Below are 10273 nucleotides of genomic sequence, written 5' to 3'. Positions count from 1 at the left end.
GAAGGTGTCTCATTCTCATTGATTGCAATAGGGCACTTGTGGACTTTTGACAATTAAAGTAGGTATCTGTTTGCATTAGCAAGTCTGTAAATACGTTTTACAATCTGGCCAGTAGGCAGTCTTAGAATATTTACCCGCTCTCTTTAAAAAAGTACTTTTCTTGGCTACAGCTCTTCTCCCCCCTCTCCCCTCCCCCCCGCCACCCCTAGTGAAACTGATAGTGTAAATGAGAAGACAAAACAATACAGAAATTGTTCTTGATCCTATGAAAGATGTATTTATTCAGAGCTCATTGTCTTTTTTTCCTTCTCATGGGTTTTGTTTAGCCTCTACCATTAAAGTGTTCTCTCTTGAAGGCTTTAAGCAAACTTAATTTTCTTGGATCAGAGCTTCTGTCATAACCTTCCAGCATACTCACTGTAACTTTTACTCCAGTGGTTTCTCTAACAGGTTCTGCATGCTGCACTACCTTTGCTAAATGCTCTCCCTTTTATTGTTGTCTTTTTGCTATTGTTTGGGGCTAACTGAGTTTTCCAATCCAGTACACATCTATTTCTCCCTCATTCATTTTTCTGCTTGAGAGTTAAGCTAAAATTCATCATAGTATTAGCTGTTTCATTTACCTTTCTGTAAAGTAGGAGTGTAAAACTATTTTGCTCCCCCCAGGCCAAAGCCAGACAATGGGAATCCTTTGTACCCAGGAATGTCAGTGGGGTGAATAGTAGCAATGTTAACCCACCCGCACGGTCCCATGAGCCAACACAGTCTCTCAGGCACCCGTGGCCATGTCCACACAAATGGAAGTGCATTTTTTGGTGCCTCAAAGATGTTATGGTGCTGCAAAATGCACCCCACACATGTTATTTGGTTCTCTGCACTACATATTTGCAGCGCAGAGCCAAATTTAGATACTGGAAAATCCTGGTATATATAAAAAAGCATATAGAGAAAAAGTGGGGTGCCACACATGGCAGCAGCATGTGCTGTACAAAACAGGAGCCTGGCAGGCCAGAGCCATGCTGTGGCTACCAGCCAGGCTCCACGTGCCTGGATCACCACCACTGGAGCCCTGGGAGGCCCCCAGAACCACAGGTAAGCCTCCTGGGTCCAACCCAGGAGCTCCCCCAGCCTCCCCTACCCCACATGGAGCATTTTTCCCTGCAGTAACCCCACATGCAGGGGCATGTGTTAGGCAAAAAGTAGCAGCATTAATTTTTGCTTTTTTCTCCATGGCAACCATATGCCCCTGCTCGTGGGGACACAGCCACAAGTTTTCATCCCAGAGTCATTCATCCTGCCACTATTGAACTAAGTCTCCATATCCAGGACTTTGACAAAAGGGTGAGTTATGGCAGTGTTAACCTTTACTAGTGCCTGGGTCACTGTGTCAGCCCAGAGAGTTGTGGGGGTTAACACTGATGCTGTTCACCCTGCTGCCAAAACTGCAGCTTCCCCAGGAGCCCCATGTGCTGGATAGCATGGCTTTGTGGGTCAGATCTGGCCACAGACTATGTTTGACACCTCTGGTGTAAATTATAAAACCAATTTGGAAATCTGTCCAAATAACATGCAAAAATGCCCAAAATGGTCTGTGGTTGTAGCAGGGCACTAAGGTGCCTGGTACTGAGAGAGCCAGGATAGCTCCTCAGGTGCTGGTTGCTGAGATAACTGGAGGGAATTAATAAGCCCCACCTGCCTAGACAGCTGAAGGAAGGGGCAGGGCCTGGCTTGTATATAAATCACAGGCAGAAGGCCAGGAGGTAGTTCCTGACTGACAGTCAAGGAGGAGGGAGTTTTCAGCCATGTTATAAAGGAGAGGTCTGATGAGGGAGCTGCATCTGATACTGCAGAGAGAGAAAGGATTCCTGGTAGGATTGATTGTTGTTATGGCCGGGTGGCTTCTGTTTATGTTATAGCCAAGAGGCTTGTGTTTGTGTTATTTGTTAAACCGGTGGTTTGGGTGAGGCTATCAGGGGATGGAGGAGGCCTCATAGGGGACTCACAGCGGTGTGGGGACCCGAGTGCCAGTGAAGGTGCAGCATTTGGGGTACATAGACCCCAGCCCCAGAGAGGGGCAGTTGAGAAGCCCCAGAGAAGGGGGCATTGCTGAGATGCCCCAGTGTGGGTGTGGTGAGTCCCGGAGAAGGGGGCAGCATTGTGGTGAGCCCCAGGAAATGGGGTAATGCTTGAGAAAGCCCTGGAGAAGGGGCAGCAATGCTTGAGACACAGGGCTTCAGAGAACCCGAGCGCCAGAGAGAGTATAGAAAGAGAGACAGAACAACGTCAGTTACATCTAGAAGGCTTTGGGCATGGTATGGGGTAGTTGGAGCCACGCATAGCCCATAAGGCTGGAGTGCAGAGGAACTGGAGAGAACCAGATAACCGTGGAACAGAGAATGAAAAGCAGCCTCCCTATAATTTTATATATATAAAGATCAAAGTCATGGTGGGCGTGAATTGGAAGGTGCCAGTCGGCAACATGACACGGTAAAGGAGGTGGCAGGGAAGAGCACGGTGACCCTGACTGCCCTCATATTAAATTGGTATAACCACTGTATAAGCTACATTAATGCACTTTAGAAGGGACATGAGACATTTTTGCTCCATTCCTCCTGTTTAATTGGAAATCCCTTTGCTACATGTTTTGCTTCTGGGCCTATAAAAAAGCAGCTTGTATTGCTGTCCTTGCTCCTGTGGAGAGAGTCCTTTCCTGTTTGGGTCTCCTTTTTGCAGCTGCTGTGCTTATGGGCTATCACCCAGTCTCTCTGCAGAGACTCTTAAATGATATTTTCTGCCCTGCTAGCTTTCCTTTCCCTTTCTGCTAGGCTGGGGCACTTCCTGGCTTCCTTGACTGTCTCCTTTCTGTGTATTACTGGCAGAGAACTTGTTCTGAGGTTTGCCACACTGCCCAGGGCTCTGAAATTTGGAGACAAAAAGGTCACTCTCTTCTTTGATTTTCCCCCCCCCCCCCGCCCTTTTCTCTCCTCTCTGGAGGTGTGATCCAGTCATTTCTAACACTATATATTGTGTTATGGTGCAGACAGTGATAAGGAGAATACAAAGGCACTTGTACTTTCAAGAAAGATAAGTGCTATATTCTAGACAACCCGGATATGACACTTTTTTTTTTTTTTTTTTTTACTCACTCATTTCTAAATATAGTGAGACAGTCCAAATTAAGCCATCACTGAACATCCACAAACAACTCTTATATAAACCAATGGGCTTTGAAGACACAGCAGATTCTTCCAGGATTCCAGGAGGGGGGGGAAAAAGAAAATCGGAGAAAAGTACGTGATGTTTGCATTGGCTCTTTTTTTTGTTTTTTTTTGGGGGGGCAATCTAAACCAGCGTTCAGACTTTACTCTCCCTATCAACCTCGGATGTAATTTGTTTAAATGTTCTGTGGATGCAAGCAACATTAGCAGGTCTCATAGATGGCATGTTACCTATAAGCCATAGGTTGAGAGTGACTGCAATGGAGGAGTATTCTCATATAGAAGAATGACAGTTCTCACCTTTTTAAGAAGGTTAGTGAAATTGAGGACAAAGAGGGAAGAATGGCTATGGTAGGGAGGAAGGTGGAGATTGAGAATGAAGAGGAAATGCTAAATCTTGTAAGTTAGATAATAATAAAGGAAACATAAGCTATATAGCATGGAAAAAGCTGCTTTTAAAAGGTGGACTGAATTTGCTTTGAAGTGTTCATCAGGACAAAAGAACAAAGGAAGTAAATATCGGGTGCAAGATGGAGCTGGGATCTAAATGGGCAAACAAAGAAGAGGGAGAGATGGGTCAAAGATGGGGCTGAAGGACTACAGATCCTCCAGTGGAGGTAAAGAAGTGAATAATATAGTACAAACTGGGTGCATCCACACATGAATTTACTCTGGCCTAGACATGAATATACTCTGGTATAAATTAAGGCAGAGTAAGGGTTTTTGGGTAAGTATCTACACATTTGCTCCCAGTTCCCTGCAGCCCTGCAATGGGCCCCTCCCACCATTGGGGGGAGCTCTAGGCTCTGGCTGCAGCTGCCAGCACCTGGCAGCCCCCTTTAAAAGCCTGCCGTACCCTCTGCTCTCTGGCCAGCTTCTTTCTTGCCCAGGAGCAGAGTGCCAAGCACAGGGACAGCATGCAGACACTTTCTCCTGGGCCACTCTGCCTCCCTGCACTATAGCTGCTCCAAGCCCCTGGCCCCTCCAGCTCCTGGCCCTGGCTCCTGCTGGCTGCCATGATCACCCTGTTGGCCTGCCATGCCAATCATGCTTGTCCCATGGCTGTCTCTCCCCACTCAGCTACCTCACCCCCCGTGACTACCTGACCACCTGCAGTAAACTGTCCTAAGGCTGCTGCCATTGCCAGCACTGCACAGCTGCCACCACCAGGGATGCTGATAAGGGGTTCCATGATGCCACTGCCAGGACTGCTGTCTCCCCCACTGGACTGCCAGCCCTGCTGCCTCTTGGATTGCCACATCAGCCAGCACTGGTGGCTGTACCTTGTTCAAAAAACCTGGGATGATAAGCAGTGACTGGACAGCTTCTGCATGACACAGGCCACCTTCTGGGACCTGTTCCAGACTTTCCAGCCCCACCTTGAGCAGCAGGACACCAGCATGCACCCAGTACTCCCTGAAGACGCCCAGTTGGACCTCACGCTGCTGAAGCTGGCCACATCTGCCAGCCTCTGGTATGTTGGACGCTTGTTTGGGGTGGGCAAGGCTACCACCAGGGAGGCTGTCTTGGAGATGTGCAGGGCCCCCCAGGATACCATGCTTTGCCTCCATGACCCTGTAGTGGTGGTGGCAGGGTTCCATGCACTGAGATTCCCCCAGTGCATTGGGTCCCTGTATGGGGCTTACAGACCTGTCATCTACCCATCCCATGGAGACTGGCCCTATTACAGCTGCAGGGGATTTCACTCCATGGTCCTGCAGGACATTGTGGACCATTATGGCACATTTGTGCACATAAGTGCTGGCTGGGCAGGCAGTACACATATGCCTGCATGTCTCGGAACTCTGGCCTTGTGGGACTAGTAGAGAGTGGGCACTTCATGCCAGGGGTACCAGACCTGCAGCTGGGCACTGTCATGGTCCCACCCCTGCTCATCAGGGACCCTGCTTACCCATTCCTGCCCTGGCTGATGCAGTCCTACACTGGTCACCTGGACCCCCACTAGGCCCACTTTAATTACTCCCTAGGCCAGACCCACACCCTGGTCAAGTGCACCTTCAGCCACCTCAAGGACTCCTAGTGCTCCCTCACTGCCTCCCTCAAGGTTGTTGAGGAGAACCTTCCATGGGTCATCATCACATCCTGTATGCTGCATAACATCTGTGAGGACCAGAGGAGCTGTTTTGCAAGGCCTGGGAGGAGGAGGTGTGGCACATGGAGGCTGCCTGGAATTGGGAGCACAACCTGTGGTGGCAGCAGCAGTAGTGGGTCCCCCTGCTGAGGCACCAGCAGAGCCACACACCCACCATTGGGGCCAGGGCACTGGGTGGGGGAGGCTTTAGCTGACTATCTCCTCCAGTGTTCCCTGCTCAAGCCCAACTACCCCACCACCCACAGACCCCCTACACCCTGCCTTCTCCCAGCATCATTCTCATAGCTGACACATATATCTGAAGAAGTTTTTATTCCCCTCACATCATGCCCCTCAACCATCTGTCTCGCCCACCAATAATAAAACACCTTCTTTCCTAAGAAAACTATTTACGAAGTCATTTTTGTGATGCAGGATGGTGGGGAAGAGCCCAGGGGCAGGCAGCCAGCACTCTAGCCTCTTGCCGTGCCCCCATGAGTGCACACACTGAGGTGCATATGGTGGGTAGGCAGAGAGCATGTCCTGCAGTGATGGAAGTCTCTGGTACTCTGGCACAGGTGGTTCCTCCTCCACCAGGTGCTGTTTATGGCCAGCAGGGCTGGTGTTGGGTCCTGTTCCTATTGCTGGCTGCTACAGCTCTGTGGTGTAATGGAGCCAGGGTGAGTGGCAGCCTTGGGCCTAGGCAGGGAGATGGGTTGAGGCAGACCCAGGGTGGGGTGCTGAGCCAGGGAGGTGGAGGTGGCAGAAGACCTCCTCCTAGGCCCAGGCAGGGGCTTGCTGTGGGGTGGCAGGCAGCTCCCAGGGAGCCTGCAGGGCTAGGGCTGAGGTAAATTCATCAGGCAGCACTAACATCACCATCAGGTCCAGAGTGGTGTCTAGCACCTGACAATCATTGACCGTGGTCTGCACTGCCTAGCCCAGGATGGTGTTTTGCTCCTACAGGATCTGGATCCACTTGTGCTCCATGGACAGGAGCTCAGCCCTGAACTCCTGGTTGTCAAAGTCCTGCACCACTTTACTCCAGTCCCACATCTCCTGCCAGGTGATGTCCTTTGCCTGCCACTTATTCTGGTAGACCAGGTCCTCCTCCTGCCAGGCCTCTGTGTTCTCTTCCCACTCCTATGTGACCACCACAAGCCACTGGAGGAGGAGGGTCTGTCCACAGCACACCTCTGGCAGAGCTGGCACATCTGCAGGGCCCATGTGGTAGGTGACAGTGACCCTGAGCTGCCAGCTGTGGCCTCTTCATCACTTCCAGATGCTGTCCCTGCAGAGCCATGAGACAGAAGCCTTTTGTGAGAGTTTCCAACATTTCTAAGATAAGTTGCTCTGTGCCAAGGGCTGTGTGCTGCCTGGCCTCAGATCAGGGGTTGGCCATGCATTGGTGCCCAGGGACCACGGTAAGTCAGGCAGGTCTGGGCCCAGGCAGATGCTGGCCAAGCCCCCCCATTCCCACACATTCCCCTTTGGCTGGTGGCCTGCTCGGTGCTGGCCACAGACAACCTGCCTTCCTCATCCTCTGGCTAGGGTGGGACAGGCCAGGAACCTGGCAGTACCTGCTGCTGCTGTCACGGCTCCAGATCCCATTCCCCTCCTCTCCCCTTGCAGGCTAACCACTCTGCTGCACTGCTGTACAGTCCATGGTGCCTGGGTTCAGGGGGCACAGGGCTCCTGGACAACTGGGACAAGGAACCGTCTGCACCTCCGTCCTCCCTGCAGGGGGCTCTCTCTATGCCTTGGGTGTGCTCTTGGCGCACCTGCCCCGGGCAGTGCACGAGGAGCTGTTCACATGGACCAAGGGGTGAATGACTCCCTATGCCCTGCTGCTGCTGAGCTTCATGGTGCCTCAGGTGCACCTGCTCTTCTTGTTTCGGACTCTGAGCTATGATGGGGAGGGGGGAAGCCCAGGTTGCCCTGCAACCTCCACCACTGGCTATAGGGCTACCTGTGACAGCACTATATATCCATACCCTCCACTGCCAAGAAGGACATCACTGCTGGCATTGATGCATTCCTCAGGTTGTGAGAGACTCATGCCTGCCCAGCTGCAGGAGCACGGGCTTCTCACTAAAGTTTTGCACTGTGACTTGCCTCTCTGTGTGCTTTGGGGATGAGCTCCAGGCCAGGGGAGTGTGGGTGGTTCAGGCAGGGAGTTGGGGCAGAGTCAGGGGCCAGGGCTGGAGTGGAGAGGGACCTCCCCCCAGTGCAGGGCTTACCATGTATGTGGGGCTTGCATGGCTTGCAGCTCAGCACAGTCCTCCCAGCTGGTGATGGTGTGTGGTTGCACCCAATGCCCTTGGCTTTTGGGGTGTGCCATGGAGGCACCCATCCAGGCCCTCCCCTCCCAGGGAAAAACTGGCACTGCTGGGGGCTGGTGATGTCATGGCTGGCTGAGCCTTGTTGGTGGCCATGGAGCTGTGCAACTGGTGAGGCAGGTGCTGGCCAGGGCTCCCTGAGCTGCTGTTGGAGCATGTGTCTGGAGAGCTTGGCGGGATGGGGCACTGCATGCCCAAGGGTCCCTCCCCCAGTGTACCAGGTTGGGGCAGGGACTCGGGCAGGGCTCCCATGGTTATGTATACCACACAGTTGTGGCTTGTGTCCCAGGGTATGAGAATTTTGGTCAGCTGCTGCATAAAGGGCATGGTCTTGCAGGCACAGCCAGACCAATAATTGTGGTTGGTCATGGCAACCCACTGTGCCCACAAAGTCTTGACCTTTATGGAACGTTGCCACGCTGACTAGTTGTGCCCTTTCTCATTCATCCAACCTGACAGGGCCTCATAAATGTGGGCATTGGAGTGCCCACCTGCTCAAACTGGTGCAGTAAGTCAGCTCCATGGAAAACCATGAGGTTACCAGTCTCCTGCTGGCTCCAGTTAGGGCCCAAGGTGGAGGGAGCAGGTGTTCACATGCATGTGGTCCTAGGCCTGGATGGGGAGGACAATGTCATGCTGGGTCCTGCACCAGGTCTCTGGGCCCTTGTGTGGCTGTCCCAGTGTTGCCTGCCCTCCCTGGGCAGCTGCCAGCACCACCCAGCACAGGGGTACAGCATGGGACTGGCAGCCATGTGGCAAAGGCAATGCCTTGCAGCTCCTGTAGGCATAGGGCAGGGTGTTGATGGCATGCTGCAGGCAGGTGGTGTTGGCCCTGCTGCCCAGAGGTTGTTTGCAGGAATCTCTGAGGTGTTGGGGGTGGGGGGTTGACAGCTGTCTAGGGGCTGTAGCAGCCTGCAGCATCCTTCAGCATCCAGCTGGCCTCAACAGCACTGCCCTGGCAGCCACATAGCAGTACAGTACCAGGCAGTAGTGCTGGGGTGCTGGCAGGTAGGCACAGCAAGCAGACACAGGGCCTGCACTGCCCTCAGGCTGCCTGTGATATGTGCCCCAGGGCACAAAATGCCTGTAGGCTTCTATAGCCCTGGGGCTGGCTGCAGGCTGGCCCCCTAGTGGCTGGGCATACCTAGGTCTCGTCTGCATTTATATTACTGAGCATTCACTTATTGTAATTAAATTGGCTACCTGCAAAGCAGTTACCTGCAAATGCAGGTAGCCATTTTAATCACAATAAAGGGTTTTTATGGCATAGTTAGTGCATTCATGTGTAGATGTGCATGCTTGCTGCAGGGTTAACCATGCAATTGCCCAGTAACATGTCTTGTGTAGATGTGCCCACTGTAGATGCCAAGCCACAGAATAAATGGTTGTTCATTCAACAGTTCCAAATTGTCTTTGGATAGATTATACATTGATGTGAATAAATTGACTGATAGAATATGCTGTCTTTAAAATATTCATCAAACATTACAGGACCTGGAAAATACTGTAAATGATAAAGTCAACAGACCATGCTCCAAAGGTACCTTTTTCTTTTTTCTTCAGACAAAAAATTATTTTCACTGGGAAAATCAACTATAAAACTAAATTCACTTCCTTTTCTATCAAAACCACTATTTATCAGACTTTTCACATACCAAATCATGTACTTTATATACTGAATCAAAATTACCATCTGCTAAATCAAATGCAAAAACCTTTGAATCAAGTGCTTTACCTAGAAAATCAAATCAATATTAAATCAAATATATTCAGAACTAGTGAATCTTTATCAGTTTTCAAACTCCATTTTTGTTCTACTATAAAGTCCTTTAGAATATGAAATCAAGGATGTATATGTGTTTGCTAGATGCTAAATTGTTAGCATTCATTTATCATTCGGTTACTGGTGTAGATATCCAACAACACCTTAACCAGGACTTAGAAGTACATTTGGGATCTAGTTGAACAAATGCAACACTTGATAGATTAAAAAGCTAATAGTATATTTTAAATAAAACTACCGAAACAAGCTTGCTGATTCTGAAGTATCACTCATTGAACCTAATACAGCATTGTCTACAGCACAGACACATCAACTCTTTATAAGCTTCTGAAGTAGGGGCAATGTTTTATTCTGTGCTTGTACAGGACCTTATACAGTTAGGTATGGTCTGTGACTTGAGCTCCTAGGTGTGGCTTCAGTACAAAGAAATAATAACTAATAAATTACTTAATCTGATAATTAACTCCCTAACAAAGTGGAGTTAGTTAGAATAAAATTTCTTGCCAAGAAGCATTTACCTGTATAAAAGCTACACATCTTCCACCATTTTCTTATGGCTTACTTTGGCTTCAGAAGTAACAATCTAAAGGTCCAATTTAAGACATATTTTTTAATGTACACAGTGCCTCCATTTATAGCTGTATGCTTAAAAGAATTCCAGTTAGGCATCTCCATAGTTAAGTAACTATATTTTAGAAAAAGTTTTTACCAGTACCCAACACCTTCCATTGTTGCTGCCTATTGGCTTTCTGAAAATTCGTCCCATGTATAGCTTGCTCAGGACCAGGTCAGGGACCACTACAGTACAGCATGCTAAACACACTACCTCATGAATAGAACTAAT

The 10273-nt window shown here is 50.0% G+C and overlaps 1 long non-coding RNA gene across 1 annotated transcript; it reads left to right on the top strand.

The window, feature by feature from the left end:
- Positions 1-1778: 1778 nt before the first annotated feature.
- Positions 1779-5724, top strand: LOC132250051 (uncharacterized). The gene is made up of 3 exons (XR_009461649.1): positions 1779-1868; positions 3163-3290; positions 4299-5724. It is a non-coding gene; the product is annotated as an uncharacterized LOC132250051 (long non-coding RNA).
- The last annotated feature ends 4549 nt before the right edge of the window (positions 5725-10273 follow it).

This window comes from Alligator mississippiensis, chromosome 1 (genome assembly GCF_030867095.1).
Source record: "Alligator mississippiensis isolate rAllMis1 chromosome 1, rAllMis1, whole genome shotgun sequence".
NCBI lineage: Eukaryota > Metazoa > Chordata > Crocodylia > Alligatoridae > Alligator > Alligator mississippiensis.
The sequence above is the reverse complement of the archived record's forward strand: the minus strand, read 5'-3'. Positions and strand labels throughout refer to the sequence as shown.